Raw genomic sequence first — 21,066 nt, forward strand, 5'->3', positions numbered from 1 at the left:
TCCTATCTACCCCTCTCCATTCCACTCCAATCTACCCATATCCACAGCACTCCATGCTTCCCTGAACTACCTCACTCATTCCAATCTACCCCAATATATCCTACTCCTCTCTACCCTGATATCTACCCCACTACAATCAACCCCTCTCCAGCCTGAACCACCCTAGTTCGCCACAATCAACCACAATTTAATCTACCCCAGCTCCCACTCCAATCTACCCCAGTCTACTCCAATCCAATCTACTTCAATCTACCCTGCTCCAATATTCCCCACCCCATCCCAATCTACCCCACACCACTTCATTCTACTCCACTTCCCCAATCAACCCCCTTCTACCCCACGCTATTCCACCCTACCCTACTAGAAAACACCCAAAATACCAGACTCCAGTCTACCCCACTCCACTCAAGTCTACCCCAATCCACCCACTTTCCCCCAAACTACCTCACTCTAATCTACCCCAATATACCCCACTACACTCTACCCCAATCTACCCTACTCCCATCTACCCCACTCAGTATACCCCATCCTAATACACCCCAATTTACTAGCTTTTAGCCATGCTAAACAGCCACCACACTGGTGTATATAATGGCTAAAACACATTGTCAAAGCAAATAGCTCTCGCATAGCTGAGACCAACTGGCTTTGCCAATGCTGGTTATTCATTAGCACTTTTCGTGTTGGGGTAGAAGAGTGCAAGCTTGCAATGTTAAGGTCCAAAGTACAGCATGCTGTTGAATTAATGCCATTGTGAAACAAGCCAGGACTAGCTGAAGGTGTCACGTGCCCCATGGAGTCACCCTGTACCATCCCGCACAGAGATCACAAAGGAAATCCCAATCCCTGGTGGCAGATGACAACTGGCCCCAGGTGATAAGAGTCATCTTGTGCGCCAGCTGCCCTCCTTAACTTCATGGCCCATACATATGAGTTGCAGAGTTAAACTACAAGTTCTATAATGTAAGATACCACGGACGAAAAGCCAGAAGTGCCTGCAGCATCAAGCATGGCATGCGTGACGTGGTGAGTGCTCTTTCGGTTATCAGCAGCGTGGCCATCTCACTCCATGCCATCAGCAGCACTGTTTATAGCTCTGGGCTTTGAACCTACTAATCATGCGTGTGCTCGTCTAATTAATCCAAATGCAGCTGATCATGACTACAACCTTTGTTTCCCAGAATGCATTTGGTTTTCACATGAAGGCTCAGCACTGGAACAGCGCTATTGTAGAGCGGTCACCACAGCTGCCAGGGACCATATGGGACAGTAAGACACTTAAAGATGCCCACACTCTATTAGGCCACTAAAGGGCCGCCTGAGCCTGCCCAGGGTACCTACAGGGCCGTGCCATTCATTATTCACAAGAACACGGTATGGTCGTATCACCGAGCCCTTTGCTCCAAGGGTGCACACTGGAGTTGTTCATTAACACTTTTCTACCAAATAATTCAAAGTCCCTCCAGACTTGGAAAGCACTCGCGGAATCACCTACAGATCACTGACCCACACTTCCGGGATACGGCACTCAGTAACACAGGGGCGCGTGGGGGTGGAGTGAAATGTGGGCTTCCTGGAATATACAGCATCAGCAGGAGCCTCACAACATCAGCTGAGTGAAGTTCAAGTCTGGTGCAAACTCCAGTACATCTCACCCTGCTTTTCACCCAAGAGATAAACCCAATCCCTTGCCCCTCCCTACCCATAGCCGCCGGGTGGCTCCAATTCATATGTGACTCCTTTAGGCAGTCCTGGCTTTTTAGCCCACAAATACTCTGCATGCTGGGGTTTTTGTTAGCAGCGAAACTGCGAGCCCCGAAGTACAATAAAGTGCTGTTTCCTGAATAGCCAGGACTTGCTAAACGTGTCACACAGGTAGCACTGGCTCATTCAGCAGCTATGCCTGCTTCAAAGTAGGTAAGAGGCCACACTCACATAGAGTCTGCTTACGTATACCTCGAATTTAGAAGGTAAGTCATGGTTGTTCCTAACCACTTTTCCATCCCTGGAAGTTATTCCGAGCCAGTACTGTTCTGACCCAGTAAACAGACGAGCGGCCACAATATTGGTGAGTAGCAAGACGTCCGTTTGACTTAGCTGTGCACTACCTCTCATAGCTACCGAATTGTCCAGGTACATGCGTCACTACGTTGGCCCGTCATGGTTTTTGCATTAGAATGCAGGGACTTGTAGTTCTAGTTAATCAAGACTATAACTAGGACTACTAACACCAGAATTCTAAGGGAAAAAACACAGCACTAGCCTATCTAGTCACGTATGGACCCGGTAAACCTGGCAGGTATGGACCTCCGTCTCGTGAACAACACCTACACCTAGCTCTCATCTCTGCCGCTGACCGCGGCACCCACAGGGGCCACTAGAGCGGGCAGCGCTCTAGTGTCGTCTGGGCACCAGAGACCCCTCCCCACCCCCCTTGGGGGCAGGGACTCAGGTAGAGTCCCCCCTCTTCCTTCCCGGGCGTGACGCAATGGGTGCCATTTCCGGGGGCATTGTGGCCAGGAGGGGAGGCTATATAGCCCTCCCCCACCATGAGGGCGTCCTCACCACAAAGGACTTCCCCACACTCAACTGCAACAGACCAGGGACAAAGGAAGACTTACAAACCCGCATTGGCTCACAGGATCCCAACTGGCAATCCAACCAACAGCCAAAGCGATTCGCGTGTGGATGGAAGAACATACGCAGAAGTAACAGGACCCAAACAGGACAGACCACCACCACCACCACCAACTGCCCCAGCACCATCCTGTGAAATAGGCTCAGCCATCAACTGGCAGGAACTCATCATGAAGATTGCGAAAACAGTCGCAGACATGAACAGCCACCCTTTGGTGACAATGGTGGCGAATCTCATCGCCGGACTTTCCCACGGTGAAGAAAACACCTGCAATGGCAGCAAAATCTAAAGAAAACTCCCTCTTCTTGATGTGGAATGCTAACAGCATTCAGAAGAAAACTGCAGAACTCCTGCACCTGATGGAAACCATGGATGTGAGTATAGCGCTTATCTCCGAGACCCATCTCCAAGGAAGCCAGAAGCTCAACCTAGCAAACTACAGGGTGTACCGCACAGATCGCACCACTGGAGCCAAGGGCGGAGGAACAGCGGTGATTGTCAGCACAAAAGTGAAGCACCACAAGATCTCACTACCACCAGTGGGGAGTATTGAAGCAACTGGCATACAGATCCAGACATCTGCAGGCCCCCTACGGCTGATTGCCGCCTACTCACCCCCAGGCAAGCTAAGCCCGAAGGACTTGGATGCTTTATTGGACCCCCGCATCCCAACATTAATTGGCGGAGACCTAAATGCCAAGCACCAGTGCTGGAACTCTCGTGCGGTAAACAGCAAAGGTCACGCTCTACTTGCCCACTCAAAGAAGGAGGACTTTGTAGTGGCTGGCCCGACTCAACCTACACACTATCCAGGCTCTGCACTGCATAAACCGGACGTTCTGGACATCGTCGTCATGAAGAATCTCTCCCAGTCTATGGAGCTGGAAAGCTTAACTGCACTGACGTCCGACCACAACCCAGTGTTGATCACAGTTGGTGACGTGCTTGAAGACCAGCAACAGGACACCAGACATAACTACAAGAAGGCAGACTGGAGCCTATACAAGAGAAGCCTGGAGGAGACACTGGTCCCTGGCCCCCTACGCTGCATTGCTGACATTGACCAGGCGGTTCACCACTTCACAGCTGCAGTCCACACTGCCATCGAGTGCAGCGTTCCCGAGCAGAAACTCCAACGCTGCTCTATCTACGACCTCCCGAAGGGCATCAAGCAGTCGATTGCTGACAAGAACAGAGCCCGGAGAGAGTGGCAAAGGAATCGCACCCCCGACCTGCTGAAGAAGTACAACGAGCTGACAAGACAGCTGAAGATGCAAATAAGCCAGCACAGAGGTGAAAAGTGGGAAGCAGCTATGGCTAACTTAAAGGACTCGGACAACTCTCTCTGGAGAATGACCCGACGCTTGACTGGGAAGAAAGAACCAAACCCACCGATACCAGGGAAGACTCACTTGGCATGCAACAACAGGGACAAGGCTGAGGTCTTCGCTGACACGTTGGAGGCATCCTACAGGCCTAACCAGGCAAGCAAACTGGCAGCAGAAGTCGAGCAAGAGGTCGCTAAGCACCACCGGGAGCACCCACCAGAAACAGAAGCTGCAAACATTGAGGAATGCTCCACAGGCGAGTTATTGGCCCTGGTAAAGACACTAAAAAACGGCAAGGCACCGGGAAAGGACAGAATAGCCAACCAAGCCATCAAGATGCTCCCAGATGCCGCAGTGGATCACCTAGCTGAGATATTGAACGCGTGTATGCAGCACCAGTATTTCCCTAACGCCTGGAAAGAAGCAAGAGTCATCGTATTCCCCAAGGCTGGGAAACCACTACGAGATCCTGCAAATTACCGCCCTATAAGTCTGCTATCTGGCCTATCAAAGCTCTTCGAAAAAGTTATCCTTGCCCGTCTTGTGGACATTGCGACAAGCGAAAACCTCCTCGCCAAAGAACAGTTTGGGTTCCGGAAAGACCACTCAACCAATCACCAACTCCTCAGAGTTGTGGACATCATCAGCCACAGATTCAACATCAACAAGTCTACTGGAGTAGTCTTTCTGGATGTAGCCAAAGCATTTGACCGAGTATGGCATGAGGGACTGCTTTACAAACTTATCAAGCTCAAGTTTCCAAGCTACCTGATTAAACTGCTGTCTAGCTACTTGTCAAAACGGACCTTTCACGTGGCGGTACGAGACGAATGCTCAACACCACGCCCAATCCTTGCTGGAGTGCCACAGGGATCAATCCTAGGACCATTCCTCTTTAACACATTCACAAACGACATCCCCACGGACCTAAAGAAGACTGAACTGGCTCTTTACGCCGATGATGCAGCAGTCATCTCCCAATCCTCCAGCGATAAGGAAGTGGCTAAGAACCTTGAGGCATCACTCAGCAGACTCTCCGAATGGTACAGCAACTGGCAGATCGCCCTGAACACAAGCAAAACCACAGTAACACTATTCACCAGGAAGCTGAACAGAAAACACCCAGCGATCCTCCTCAATGGGGATGAGATCAAATGGGAAAATAGCAGCTCCTACCTGGGGGTGACTCTGGACTCAAAACTCACATGGAGAAACCACATAGAGAAGCCCTGCCAGAATGCAGCAACAAAGCTGTCTGCATTATACCCACTCCTGAAGACCAAGTCGATGCCCTTGCAGAGCAAGGTGCGAGTAATCACCGCAATAATTCGACCAACCATGACGTACGCTTCACCAGTTTGGAGCGGCTGCCGCCCGCAGCATTGGAAAGACCTGCAGAGACTACAGAGCAGGGCCTTACGGATTGCACCAGGTGCTCCAATCTTCACAAGAACAGCAGACCTCCACAGAGACCTAGGTGTTGACATGTTGGATGACCATCTCCGCAAACTCAACAGGACATTCTACAAAGGACTGGATCAAAAAGATAACCCATTGATCAGGAAACTTGCAGACATTTCTACAAACCCATTTGACCGCTACCCAAGGCCCAACGAAGCGCTAAACTTGTAAAACTGAAACAGCAACACAGCATCCAAAAACTCATCACTGCCTGAGGGCAAATCGCCTTGGCAGGTACCCAAACTCATCACTGTCAGAAGGCAACCGCCGCGGCAGCCATCAAAAGCTCATCACCGCTAGAAGACATTTGGCAGACGAATACAAGACTCAGCGATAAAACTTGCTAACACTCCCGCAAACCAAATTGACCGCAACCCGCGGCCTATCACAGCGCTGACCTTGTGATCCAACCTCAACTGTGACAAAGCGTCACACATCAATAAGACAACCTTAACAGCGACTAAAAAAAACCTCAAAATGAATGTGGAGTAATGAGGCTTTCGTCTCGCTATCCAAAAACTCACCACTGTCAGATGGAATCTGACAGGCGAAAACAAGACACATGGAGGGCGTCCTCCTTGTGCCACCCTCGCCGCATTCTGGTCGCACCGAGTTGCGGCCGTTTTGTTCTCGTCTGGACGCGCGGTTCCCGTCTTGTCTCTGGTCTAGCGTCGGGTCACAGGTGGAGTCGGTGTCTTGAGTGGTGAGTCAGGGCGCATTGAGTAAGTTCTTTGAGCTTTCAGTTTTGTGGCGATGTGGGCGGCCATCGGGGTTCTCCCCTCCCCCAGCCCTTGCCCCATGCTGTGGGGGGGTCTGTTTATAAGCAGTGTTTTGATACCCCGGCGGTAGTAGGCATGACGGGGGCTTAGAGGCTGACAGGGAGCAGCGGCGGGTGCCGTGGTCACATGGGCCTTGAAAGATTTCAGCCAGATTGGTTAATGCGACATGCCCTGCTGGAATGGAGACGTGTAGCTCCGCACGGCCCTAGTCGTAGTCAGCCAGGCGGATTCCCTGATCATTTCGTGCCCCTTAATATTTGTTTCAGCGATTACCACCGCTTTGAGAAAGGGGTGAGAATCAAAACGGGCGTATGAGTCAAGTGCTGACAATTTTTGGGCACCGCATTTTGGGGAGTTGTGTTATGCGAGCATTGCTAGTGGCCAGTAGCAAGGGTGCTGAGGCAGCAGCAAGGCAGCATATGTATCTCAATCGGAGTATGGGGGCTAGCCAACTCCAGTGTGCCCTGCGACTGCGACAAGGCTACAGCGGGCCTGAAGCCTCTAGGGACACTCTCTGACTGATGCCCCATTGCCACCCTCAGCTAGGCCAGGCCCTGGTTTCCGCGCCACAAGCTAGAACGGGTTGGTTTCTCTATAAATGCGCTGGAGGGATTGTTTTGGCATAATGCTTCTCACGGTGCTTTGTACTGGCAGGCACTGTTGCTTTGAAGGGAAAGGTAGATGTAGATATGGCATACTGTGAAGCACTTTTGTTGATTCCAGCAAATGTGTTTATTTTGCAATCAGTAGGCGCTTCTCCTGACATGCCAACCCTCCCCTCTGCGGAGATTCCGGAGGCCGAGGGGGCTGTGTTTTGCTTGTGGGTCGGGGGTGGCATTTGTCCGCACGGGTGCCTTGCGGTGCTCGCTATGGCCTGCGGTCCCTGTGCGGGGCTGGTTTTGCGCCTTTGTTGCCGCTGTCGAGGGAGGGCTCATCGCCACGTCGGCCGTGACGGCAGGGGTAAATTTGTGGTGTTCGCCGCCTCCCAGGGTGGGGGGGCGCGTGTGGCCGGTTTTTGGCTCTGGGTGGCGGTTGATCCTGGGAGTGATGCAGTGCCGTCAGGCAGTTCATTGGCGCCCCAGAGTCCACCGGATGCCGCTGCGGGTGCCACGGCGGGCCATTGCGGCGGGTCTCGGTGGTGCTTTGGCACCACCAATTGCGCCGCAAAGCGGGTTGGTGGTGCAGGCTGCCACGGATTGCTAGGGTTCTGGGTGAGGGTTGATGGATCTTCGGGTTGACGTTTGGCGCAGCTGCTGCTCGACCTCGAACCTGGGCAACTGGGTTCGAGCCTCTGTGATTACGCTGAACATCCTGTGGAAGAAGATGATGTGCACAATTCTCAAGAGAAGCCCAGGTATTTCTGGCAAGAATAACAAACGGTCTGAAGCGCTCCCTGGAGGGCCCAGCTGACACAGCAGATATTACAATCCCCATTTCTGTGTTTTGCAGCTCCGGACCAAATTTCCTTAGCTCCTTTCTGAAAGGCAGGAAAGCCAACGACTCTATTTTAGCCCTGTTAGGACCGTTCCCTTCCAATGAGTAAACACCCATTGAGTCTCTGAGTGTTTTCATGCAGCTTGAAATAGGCATTTAAAAATGTATTAAATAATTTTCGTGCTGAGATTAAAGGCAGAAGTGCAGTACGGCACGGCCTGACCTCTAGAGTGAACATAAGAGTCTCCTCGCTGTAGGCTGTAGGTAAACAGGATGAAATAATTGGCAACTTTACTCCCTCAGCCATGATAATGGTAAAATAATTAAAGGGGATGGTACGTTCACATTACAGGAAGCCCTCAAATGCAACTTTTCATGGCACACGTGGCCTTTTGATTTAGCATTCGTTCCCGTTTAATATTATGTCTGCTGACACTGCGCACCTGCTGTCAACAGTGATGTTCAACCTGCCAGTGTATCTGAGAAGGGTGGAAAACCGGGCATTATGAGTGGCATGGTAGTTTTCGACTCCTGTACAAACTGTTTCTTTTGCGCAGGGGTTGACATTCAGAGTTATGCAGTATTTATCACATCTTGTTAATTACTGAGTGTTCATAATCTCACCTTTTATTAAATTTGGGCACATCAAACATACCAGGATTTAATAAGGAATATAGGGCAGTATTTAATGTAACATGCTGTACTGTGCTGTTGCGGTACAAAAGGGGGTGGTGATGGCAGAGTGGGCTAAAGAACGGTGATGGATCAAACCCAGATCTGTTGACTGGGTGTGAGTGTTTGATTGGTTCTGATGCTCCGTCCATCAAAACCCCCTTTTGTACCGCTTTGTTCGCCACAAGTTGGCAGGGTATGCTCAGACGTGAGTCCCTTGCTCACCTTGCCACTGGATTCAGGCAAGCCTGGCTGAAGACGGCTGAAATGCCAGAAACTGGTCCTAGGAAGCTTGTTTCCGGTCCAGGGAAGGCATGGCTTGGCAGTTCGGGCTGGACTGTTCCCATGAGGCACAAGGTCAGACTGATTTGCATATGGCCATGTCTGAACTGGGGTGGCAGAGTGGGCTAAAGAACGGAGATGGATCAAACCCAGATCTGTTGACTGGGTGTGAGTGTTTGATTGGTTCCGATACTCCGTCCATCACCACCCCCTTTTGTACCGTACTGTGCTGTTGGGCATACTGACTCCCGTGCCCGATTGTGCATTGTAATGTGGTCACGCACGTTAGCGCCCCAATACCGTTGGTGCTTCTGGGCAAATAACTTAGCTCTCGTGCCTAGGTGCTATGTAATGCGGTGGGCAGGATAAGTGTGCAGGTTCACCCCGTAAATCATTGTGTTAGATTAGTGGGCAGTAATGCTGTTTCGGGGTCCTGCACCTATGTTGTGCATTGTCAGTGACGGCCATCACTGGGTAACATAGGCGTGTGTGCTCGGTGGATTTTGAATTGTGTTTTGTATGGATGGCGTGGCTGGTGGCTGTGCATATGAGGGGCAGGAAGATGTGACTAGGGTCTGCCTCTGCTAACAATGCCGGAGCCTGTGAACGATCACGACAACATGGGAGGCTTACGTACGGAATACATCTATTGTAGTCCATGTATACATGTATATCTCAGTGCCAATGAGGTGTCCCGCGGTTTGTGGTATTTCTCCTTTCGCGCTCGTGTCATTTCGGCACCGTCGGAAGGGGCCGAGGGCCTGCCTCTGTGGCCGCGGGGTGGTGGCACTGGGCGTATTGGTGGCATGTCCGCCTGTCCGAGCGGATAACGGGCACGGGTGACTTCGAGTTACTGCAGCCTGCGGGTTCTTGTCATTTCATATGCTACTTTTCTTGAGCCAGATGCGAGCACTGTCTAATGGGTATCCCCTGGAAGGGGAATGCTGCTCATGCTGGACTGTGCCAAAGGGTGGCGCAGTCAGCTGAGACCGCATGCATTTATCACCACATGCAGGGGGCGCAGGGAAGTTGTTCCTCCAGACAAGGGCACCAGCGCCACAGGGGGACACTCTGCCTGCAGCGGCATCATTGAAAACCTCGGGGTGGGTGTTCCGCAAGAGGATGATGCATGCCATGTTTAAAGGGATTTAAAAGAAAAAATTTCAAATTGTCTCATGCGCTAATGCTTATGGGTCGCGCTTCACTATCCCTGCTTCTTGGCTTGTACATTGAGAGGCAAGGACGCTGGTCTGGGGTTCGCATGTGGTGAGGCCACAGCGTGCTGATTAGGGCACTCGGTGACAGGTTCTCTCACCCAGCTGGGCTGCCCCAGCTCTCCCAAGGGCTCCAAGTACGGTGCAGCAGGCCTGCCGTGTCCAGTTTATCGCTGCACAGAGGGTCGCGCAGGCCGCAGTGCCTTCTGCCCTAAACTCGCAGATGCCAGCGTGGAGCGGAGGTCGCGGGCAGTTTTGGCATTGTAGGAGGGTGAGCGACGGTTGGAGGAATGCTATCCTCTGCCGCATTTCACACCTTGGGATTGCACGAATTGGCTGAAGCATGTGTGGGTGAGCAAGTCTGGCATCACCTTCAACTTTCAAGAGTAGCGACCTATGGGATTGCAGCCAAAGTTTTCGGAACGTTGTATTTGATTAAAAACCGAACGTTAAGCAAGCAGTTTGAGCATCAATAGGTTTGGTATGAGCCCGTCCGTTTTCCGGCGTAGTGGCTGTGACTCCTGATTTGAAGTTTGGAGTCCATAGTCCTGCTTGCGGTAGGTGGTATAATGCGTGTTAATGACATAACTGGATGCGATGACTCAGGAGGTTCGGGGTGAATTGTTTTGGTCCAACGCTGAAGTGAGAGCTTCTAGTGCAGGACCAGAATCATTAGGCGACTGCAGCACGACAAAGGTCTTTTAGGAGCACAGGTAAAAATAGTGCGTGAGAAGTAGTCCCTAAGGCCCACCCCTTGCAAGGATGGCAAGCAGGGGTCACATGGGCTAACAAGCTATTAGCTGCCAGTCTTTTGAGCAAATAACCAGCATGAAAGTTTGAGGGAGGCTGCAGAGTAGCCCAGCATTGTTTGCCCGTTTCGGGGCCAGGGATAGTTACTTTTCAGGGTAAAGCGAATCCTTAGTTGCGTTTGGATACTTTGACAGATTGCCCTTACTCATGCAACACGGGGATAACGTTATAATTTTATGGTGGAGTGTTGAACTAGGTTGTACCTTAATGGAAACTCCTCATAGATCTTGCAGTTCCATCAGGGCAGAACAGGAGGATTCTAACATTCTTCTGGGAAGCTAGAGTTCATGCCTAGTCATATCATGCAGCTAACAAATATGGATAAGGCATTGGCCCGGGCTGGCGATATGTCCATTCGACCATGATTAATAGGGAACCAGGAACAGCGTTAGAAAGCAAGGCTGTAGATTTTCGGTAGATTTCTGGATGGACGAGCTGCAGGGATAAGGGTCTGACCTTTCACCCCTCGAGGGACCATCACCAACTCCGAGCAAGTAGGCGTGGAGCACACTAATCCCCCAGCGGGTGGAGCATGGGGGAAACAGTTACATGTGAAAGTGTGATCTCATGACGCCCTGTCGTAGCAGTCCAGGTCAAGCCACTGAGGGGCGTCACGTTTGATGGGCCTTTGATGGGCCTAGGTTTAATTTTAAGTTGTGGGGGAGTGGGGCTCGTAAGCTAGTCGCGTCTGGCTAGGTTTGGTCTAGGCAGCTAAATGTGCTCTCTGCAAACAGGGGCAGGTTACAGGTCGCTTCAGATAAAGACATATTTACCCGCGCTTTGGCCAGGGCAGCAGGCGGGTTGTGGTAGTTGTCATATAACAAGTGTGCTGCAGTCCATAAAAATTGGGTAAAACCCTGTGTTAGAGCCAAATGGCGACAAGGATTATAGACCAGTGGGCATTTCCAATATTCAGGAAAGGGCAGGTATTTGCACACAACTTTCCCCTCTGGTTCCACGGACTTGTCTGCCCCCCTGGGTTATCCTCCTGCGGGCTAGATCCAGACAATAGAAGGGGCATCTTTTCGGACTGGGGTCCCTAACACATTGGTAGTCAAGCACTGGGGTAGATGTACCATGAAAGGCATGGTCACTACTTGGGTTGTCCCCAAGTTCTGGTGTCAAACTGGGTTGGAGCATTGAGTCTTCAGTACTTTGGTAACACCCAGCAACCCTTCAATCCTAGTAAGGGCAGTTAGCGATAGATAAGTATCAGCGAGTGGGTAACATATCCTGGCTATTCAGCGACATTGTTCCCCGGGGGCACGAGCGCTTCACAAACACACAGCTGCAACCAGAAGGGTGCCAATTGGGAAAACCAGTTAAGAGGTTTAAGATAGGTGTCTCTAGCGTTACAGCTGGGTGGAGCCAGTCCCATTTAGATGCAAAAAGAGGCAGATGGTCAGACTGATTTGCATATGGCTATGTCCGAACTGGGGTGGCGGAGTAAGGTAAAGAATGATGATGGTTTAAACCCAGATCAGTTGACGGGGCGAGGGCTTGAATTGCTCAAATGCTCTGTCCAACAACCCCCTTTGGTATCGCTCAGTCCCATTTAGAGTTACGCCCGGGTTAAAATGGTGTATGCCTTAAGGTTCACATGACCTAAGCAGTGTGTGACATCTCCCACATCAAATGTTAGGCACCGTATTACAGACAGCGCGCCCTGTATCGGATCAGACAGATTCTCGAAGTGGGTATGCCTAGGGGGCTTCACCAGAGGAAGCTGAGCGGGCGAAATTCCCAGAAGGAATAAGGGATGCAGGGCAAGTGCTGGAGGGCAGCCTTGCGCATTGTCTCATACGCCTAGTCATGGACATTCCTGTGCGCCTTGATGTAGCAAGTAAAGGGACTGTGCCAAGGTTAAGTATAATCCTTCTCGCCATAATAGCATAAATGAGCAAGCGGGGGTATGAGCGGTCTCCTAACAAGTGAGCTGCTGTCCCAGAGATGGGAAACACAGGTGTCCAGAAACACGCGGTGCTAGAAGGGCGGCAGCTGGTGTGAACAGCAAATAGGTGGGGTATTGTGAGCTAGGGTGTCTGAAACTGTCCCGCCCGAGTTGGGCCGGGGCTGAGTCATGTGACGCAGTGGAACTTTCCCGTGTGGGGTGAATACTTCACAGGCCAAAAGGGCCTTTTGTTTCATCAGACACTAGCTTACCCAGGCTAACGTCAAGGGCTATAGGGATATAGGTGGGGACATCTATGACCAGTAGGGATTTTTCCCTTTCATCTAGACTTGCAGGAGGCTCTAGACAGGAGAGGTTGCGGGTAAGACTATAGCTGTTTTGGCAGGGGGCCCTGGCGGCTCCTGTTTTACTAGGGCTACTGGTTTGGGTGATCGGGCATTCGTTTATCTCCAGGATGGCTCAATGGGCATTGCACCGGAACTGGATGCGGCACCTCCCACAGACACAGTTTGAGTGGATGGGTTTCCCTGGCATGAGATGGAGCTGGCTCCGGAACAAACGAGGCGAGACCGGTTGCGCAGGGCCCCCCCCCTAAAATCTTAGCGATTCACCTGGGTGGGAATGACCTCATTGCTCTGGGTAGAAGGCTTCTCCTCCAGGCCTCGAAAAGGGTCCTAGGCGAGATTGGCAAGCGTGTAGGGCAGTGCGATGTCCTCTGGTCTGAGATGATTCCATGCAGAACGTGGCGAGGGGCCAAATCAGTTGAGGCGGTGGTGCATTCCCGCAAGCGTCTCAATGGGGCAATGCGCAAGCTCACCGACCAGAGGGGCCTAGGTTTCATCAGACATGAGATGATCAAAGAGAATGTGAAGGGGTACTTCGACAATGATGGGAGTTCACTTATCGCCAGTAGGCATGGACCTTTTTCTTTTAGACCCGAGTGAGGTGCTAGAGATGAGAGGTTGCAGGTATACTACAGCTGTGGTGGTGGGCCCTGGCGGTGACGGGGGCCACCTCCAGAGCTGTGGCGGAGTTACAGGGCGATCTGGAAGCAGGCCGGTACAAAGGGTACCTCTGCGTGGCACCATAGGCGGTGCCAGAACCAAATCCGCGGAGCCTCATTAGAGAGTCCTGGAAGCCGTGTCGGCTCCCCGCTAGTCCTTCGGGCGGTTGTGGGCCTGAACAACCGGGGGTTTGCTATGCAACGCTCTGCCCTGGAAGGAGCGTGAGTAAGAAGTTACCAATGGTCACGTGATCCTGTAAGAGAATCACTGGTAGGGCAGCAAAGGCGGGGTTCGCTCCAGTGCTGCCCGGCTCATCAGGCGGGCAGGCGGCCCAGTTGGTTGCCTGCCCTTGGATCGCCCGCAAGATAACCCACCATTACATAACGGTGTATGTAATAAACCTGCGGCATTTGTACCCAATCTAACAATCTGTGTTGTGTGTTTATTATTGGGAAATGTATATATGGTTGGAGGGGGTACAGAGGGTGCCAATGACGATACTATGCCGCTGACCGCGGCACCCGCAGGGGGCCACTAGAGCGGTCAGCACTCTAGTGTCGTCTGGGCACCAGAGACCCCTCCCCGCCCCCCTTGGGGGCAGGGACTCAGGTAGAGTCCCCCCTCTTCCCCCGGGCATGACGCAATGGGCGTCACTTCCGGGGGCATTGTGGCCAGGAGGGGAGGCTATATAGCCCTTCCCCACCATGAGGGCGTCCTCTTTGTGCCACCCTCGCCGCATCCCTCCCTACCGCTTACCCGGCGTGGTGGTGGCAGGTGGGGGGGTAGAGAGTATTGTAATGTTTTCCTTTTTCGTTGCAGGTGGAGTTACAGGGCGATCTGGAAGCAGGCCGGTACTAAGGGTACCTCTGCGCGGCACCATAGGGGGTGCCAGAGCCAAATCCGCGGAGGCTCATGGGAGGGTCCTGGAAGCCGTGTCGGCGCCCCGCTAGTCCTTCGGGCGGTTGTGGGCCTGAACAACCGGGGGTTTGCTATGCGATGCTCCGCCCTGGAAGGGGCGTGAGTAAGAAGTTACCAACGGTCACGTGATCCTGTAAGAGAATCACTGGTAGGGCAGCAAAGGCGGGGTTCGCTCCAGTGCTGCCCGGCTCATCAGGCGGGCAGGCGGCCCAGTTGGTTGCCTGCCCTTGGATCGCCCGTAAGATAACCCACCATTACATAACGGTGTATGTAATAAACCTGCGGCATTTGTACCCAATCTAACAATCTGTGTTGTGTGTTTATTATTGGGAAATGTATATATGGTTGGAGGGGGTACAGAAAGGTGCCAATGACGATACTATGCATTATCCTTGTGATGCACACCAGGGCTGGCTTTAGTGCTAGTGGCGCCCAGTGCGACATTAACTTTTGGCACCCCCCACGCTCCATGACTGCATCCTCGGATGGTCTCACTACCACTGGGCAAAAGTGCCCCTCATCTCTCCAATCATAAGATTGATAAACAGAGCGCCCCCCCAGGTCAGCACCCCACTTCACAGTTCAGCGCCCTGTGCAGCCGCACCGGTCGTACTGCCCTAGACCCAGCCCTGATGCACACGTACATTTAGCATTCTTACCGACTGCTGAGCTCCTTGCCTCCTTACCTTTGTCCTCGGCGTATCTCCTAATTCTATTTTTAATATTTTACTCCATATTGAACGGTGGTGTGAGCGGAACTCTTTGCGACTTACCCAGGGCTTTAACCCCTTCAGTGCCCATGACGAGCTGGACTCGTCATGGGCCGCGGTGGCGCTGTGCCCATGACGAGTCCAGCTCGTCATAGACCCCGCCCGCTAATGCAACGGCCGGCACTGGGCGGGGAAAGGGGCGGGCACTGAAGGGGTTAAGTGGGCCGGGAACTGCCGGTGCTCCGCACCAGCAGTTCTAAAAAGCCAGTGCTGAGACGGGTTCTTATCGGGCTCTCCATTTTTGCCCTCACCCTCAGAGTAAAAAAAAAATCTTACCTCTGCAGCAGTCCCACCCTTCACTGCCTTTGATGTAACTTCGAAGAGACTCGTTATAGTTCTTTAACAGTTTTATCATTTCAGAAAGGAAGTATTTTCAATATTATACATAGCGAATATATAGTTGTTGCTTATTTATTTTACACAACTAACAACCATTGACAAAGCTAATCGACCTGGCTTGTTGTAGGTGTATTTGTTACTTGCTGTATTATGTATCTGGATGCAATGACAGAAGCACCAAAATACCAGTCGGATGGTACACTATGCTATCACGAAACTGGTCCTAGGATGCTTGTTTCCATTCCAGGGAGGAACTGGCTTGGCAGTTCGGGCTGGACTGCTCCCATTGGGCGCAGGGTCGAGACTGATTTGCATATGGCTGGGTTCAAACTGGAACGGCATGGGGAGCAAAAAAACGATGGAGTTAGTCCCAGATCTCTGTACCGGGGTGAATGCATGACATTGTTCTGCATTCTGTCCATCACTTGTTCTTTTTGCTTTTGTCATCCCGAGTGGTACGGTTATGCCCAGACGTGGGTCCCATGCTCTCCATGCCACTGGAGTCCAGCTGTCCTGGCTGATGAGGGGTGAGCCCCTGGAACCAGTCCTAGGACGCTTGTTTCCAGTCCAGGGAGGACCTGGCCTGGCAGTTTGGGCTGGACTGTTCTCTTTGGGCGCAGGGTCGACACTGATTTGCATATGGCTGGGTTCAAACTGGAATGGCATAGGTAGCAAAAATTCAAGGTAATTAGGCCCAGATCTCTGTACTGGGGTGAATGTATGACATTGTTCTGCATTCTATCCATCAATTGTTCTTTTTGCATTAAGCAGAGATTTTTAATTTAAGTGTTTTTTTAGCCACACCATTATTTACATCAGACCAGCCCCTTTAAGAGACCCCTTAGTTTTTTCATCCCACTTAAAACCCTGCATGTACCCTCCGGTGAGGTATGGGTAGGTGTAGAGGATTGGGGACTTTGGGGTGTCACCGGCGTAGGGCAGCAGTGAGCATTGCAGTGTTAGGGCACACTGTGCACAGCAAAATGACTGTCCCTGGTACTGAAAATTCTCAGGCACGGGGAAGGGTCGGATTGGGAAGGTGGGCAGTCGGGCATTGGGCGATAGTCTGCTGCCTAAGGGTGACATGTGGACCAGTTTTTTGAAGGGCCTCTGCTTCATTACGGCCCTGCCAGGCCATCGCACTTCAGGCTGACGTGGGCGGGCGAGGGTGGTAAGTGTGACAATCAGCCTTACTGGGGAACAGGTCTTGCTCCATTTGTTGGGCCATTCTTACCACGGCACACCCGCCGCCCCACCCTGCGAGCAGGCGGCTTGGCCCAGAAGCATTTTCTTGCCCCAACCCCTCCCCGCCAGGCCATCACATTCGGGCAATGGTGGGTGGGAGTATGCAGAGGCCTCACTTGGGGGGAGGGTTTTTTTGACTATGGGCCATCTACACCTCAGCTCCCACTAGAGCAGCAGTAGCTGTGTCCCTTTGCTTGACTCATTCACTGCAAGGCCATCACCCTGAGGCTATGGAGGGCTGGGGAGGGAGTGAAGTAAGAGAAGCCTGGAGGGTGTGTGTATATTTGCATAGGCCTTGCTGTGAGGCAACCTTTATTAAGCTTGTATCAAACTAGAGAGGAAGTGGAGTTACAGCCAAACCTGCTGACTTTAGAAGTGAGAAACCAGGTTCCAGTCCCGGCGTTGGCTCAACATCCTGTGATTCTGGGCAAACACTTAATCTCCCAGCACCTGAAGTAAGAAGGAATTTGATTTGTGTAGTGTAACTGGTGCTCATGTAAGTCGCTCTAATGCCCTAGCGCCGAGTTCACCCTATGTAATAGTATAAAAAAGCAATTAGAAAAAAATGCAATTTATTCATGTTATAACATTTTACAAGGGCCAGAGCATGATATTTAGAGAGCACAATTTATATAAAAATATCCATATTCTTTTTTAACATGGCTTTTCTGTCTTTGTTCAGTTTAGCTATTCGTCACGGATGAGTAAAGCAGCTTTAGAACTAATTTTAAAGTGCTTTCACCTTACTGACTGATTAGAGGAAAAAATACAGACTTTCGGTGATTTTCTTAATTTTTGCACTGGCCAGAATATTAAAATATAGGTCACATTAGTGTAAAAAAACTTTCAAAAAATAAAATAAAAAAAAGGCCAGGTGGTAACCCTAGCCAGATCAGGTGTTGTGGCCCTTGGGTCATTTTATTTCACCTCACCCACCTGGCCAAAAGGCTGTGCTTCTCGTTTTCACCAATCTTACTGATTCTATAAGCTTTAAAACGCTTAGGTTACCAAGCATTTCTCGAAAAATGAGTCCAATGAGACTAACCAAATGATGTTTCATGAAAGCGCACAATTCGTGAATGTGGGCCACTTTTTGGGACTTCCCTGGCCTAACTGCAATCCCGCCCTGGCAACAGGCGTCCGAGGTGCAATCCCCATCTCCAAGACCTTCCCTGGCCTAGGCTAAGCCAGCATGTTCTGTTTGGGGTTGCCAGAGATTCCACCTACCCATCGAAACACCACAATGGCATCTGCGGTGCCTCCCACATCCTGCAGGGGGCGGTATAACAAGGATTGGTTTTAGTCAGTGCAGAGCTTACTCACACGATTCAGGTAAACCTTGTACTTGTGACACTACCTTTACAATCATGGGCGTCTGCAGGAGAGGCAAAGGGGCGGTTACACCCCCCACCTCTATTTTTCATTTGCGCTTTAATAACATTTCAAGCTGTGTAAATTAATATTTGTTTACAAAGAGAGAGAAAGAGAGAAGCCCACACACATAAGAGAGTGTGGGGCTGTTCTGGGGAGCCCTCGTGCTATCCTATTCATTTCGGCCAATCAAAGAACTCCTTCGAGATGAGAGCCACAGATAAATCAAATATTGACTTTCTTTAATAATTGCTTGCAAAAATAAGTCAATATTTGACTAACTCCCTTGCATAATTAGCAAGTGGATAACATAAACCACTGGACCTGCTTTATGTTTTTTTTAATACTGGGAAGAAGCCTGGACTGGAAAAAAGCGACACATTTCGACTTTTGAAACCCTGCCTCGGACCACAGAAGCAAGGAAAAGATTGTAATTCTGGATTCGTGGAAACATATTGAGCCACGTCTGAAAAAGCGCTCAGTTAGTCAGTTTCTGATCCCCTTCCACTTATATCAAAGCGGCTAATGCAACAATTATTTTGCGAGAGGATGTCAAGGGAATGACGTTAGAATGATGCCCCTCCCCGAAAAAAATTCAACGGGCGCCCATGTTTATTGTGCATCCATATGAAGCACGCGGAGTCTGTGCAAGTTAGGACGACCATGTGTCACGTGGCAGCTGCGCTTGGATATACATAGGGAAGGTAGGCGCCAACTTGGGAGGAGAGACAGGCTCTGCTGGGGAAATTGCATCGCACTGAGCCGCATCAGCGTCTACCCCCGCTGTACCTGTACTGAGGGGGTGGGAGACAGATGCATGGCATGGGTGGCACATGCTCCCGGATATGGCATCTTTGATCTGCTTCATGTCGAGATGGCTTGCGGTTTACCTGCTGTAGAGCAGGGTTTACGTTTGCTGTGACAACCTATATATATATATAGAAATACATATTTTTTCTTTTGTTCAAATAGTTTTTATTGCATTTTGCAGAAAGAGTAACAAACGTAAAGATATTGGCTGAAATAAGTTAATCAAAAGAGGTGCAATATACCATTTGCACCAGTATATAGGAGTTACAGAAGAGAAAGTGCACATTTCTACATCAACAACAATTCTATTATCTGTTGGTTTCGTAGATAGTTGTTCAGAGATTAGCATTTAGGCATATCACTACAAAATAAAACACATTTGTGTATTGAATATTAAAATCGAGCGGGATATCGGACGGCATATTTATCTGCTATGAGTACACAGGGGAAACAGCTGCCAGCACTTAGATCTGAGAGGTAAGAAGCCAATGAAATAGATGTCAGGGAAGATTCACGGCAATGGAGAGGCCCCATAACGGGGTGGAGTCCTGATAGAGCGGTTATAATGGCAGGAGGAGCGCACCCTATCATGTGCGGTACTGAGGTAAAGGAGGCTCACACTGAGGGGGGGCATCAAGTGAGCCCCACGCCAGTCTGAGAGCCGGGCGCCATGGCGAGCGCTGTAGTGAGATGTTATCGACGCCTCTGAAAGGTGAGCCGCTCCCGCCACATCCGGCGCGAGATGACACTAGAATGCTTCCAATGGTCAAGAACCAGCTTGCAGGCCAGTGTGAGTTTCAGGTCTAACAGACATCGCTCATTTTCATTCTTTAGTTTAGGATCCAGGCAGCCCAGGATTACATAAGAGAATTCTTTGGTGGGTTCAATGTTGAAGGTGTGCTTTGTGCACGCGAAGAACTTGTCCAAGGAAGTTTGCAGGATGGGGCAGTCAAAAAACTTACGAGCCAGATTTCCCTCCTGAAGGTTGCCATTCCAGCACTTCCGGTTTTGACTAAGATTATCCTTATGGCGTCTGGAGGGGTCCAGTAGGCTCTGTTGATGATCATATATTTTGTTTGGCAAATTGAAGGTGAGATCTTGCTTATAAAAGGAGTCTTATGTATGTGTCGCCAATCAAAATGAATGTTGCTGGAGTTCAGCTCCTTTTTCCATCTTAGTTTGTTACGGGTGTGGACCCCAATGAGGTTTGAAAGAAGAAGTTTATGTATTCTAGAAACAAAATGACTGACTTTAAGTATTTGTCCAATCAGAGCGGGTAGGAAGGGGTTAACATGCATTAATAGGTGTTTTGTAATCTGCTCTCTCAATTTCAGGAATTTATAAAAATCCAGATTATCTAGAGTGTACCAAATCTGTAGGGAAGAAAAGAGCAGCGCTAGATTGCCTTTGTAAATGTCACTGATTAGATTGATGTCCTTGACAGACAATTCTTGTCAGTATGTCAATTGGCCATCAACTTTGAATTTGGAGTTATGCCATATGGATGCCATGGTAGAGTTACCTATTTTTACCTGAGATCAATAGTTGAATTGGATAAGAGTTTTTTGGTATTTTGTATGATGTACTTAGAGTGTGGGAGTTGGTAGGTGTGCATTGTTAAGATTGGTGGGATGGGTATATTGTTTATGAGTGGGTTTTCAATTGCTACCCAAAGCGGTTGGTATTCTGAGCTATTAACAAACCAGTTGGTGCCCTGTTTACAGAGATAGGCTGTTTAGTAGTTTCTGAAAATAGGGAGGCCTACTCCTCCTCTATCTTTGGCCAATCTGAGTTTTTTAAGTGAGAATATCAGTTTCTTCCCTTGCCAGAGAAAGTTATTAAAAGCATGAGCTATCTTTCTTTAAAAGTCTTCTGACAGCGTCATGTGAAGCATACTGATGAGATAATTAACCAAAGGTATAATCTTCATTTTTAAGGTTCAACCATAAGGGGTGTCTTTTAATCAGGAGAAATGGCGCCTATCGAGTTTGCAATAGTCTGTGATGATATGAATTCTGCGGTGCAACAAGGTGAGGGAAAACACCCTATACCCTCAAATATTTGGTCACTAGGGGCAAT

At 50.3% G+C, this 21,066-nt stretch overlaps 1 protein-coding gene across 2 annotated transcripts in view; it reads right to left on the reverse strand.

Annotated features, from left to right (window-relative positions):
• The window catches only part of LOC146869597 (ethanolamine kinase 2-like), a 166,308-nt gene that overhangs the window by 38,111 nt on the left and 107,131 nt on the right, over positions 1-21,066 (reverse strand). The window lies entirely within an intron of this gene.

This window comes from Triturus cristatus, chromosome 1_1 (assembly GCF_964204655.1).
Source record: "Triturus cristatus chromosome 1_1, aTriCri1.1, whole genome shotgun sequence".
Classification (NCBI taxonomy): domain Eukaryota; kingdom Metazoa; phylum Chordata; class Amphibia; order Caudata; family Salamandridae; genus Triturus; species Triturus cristatus.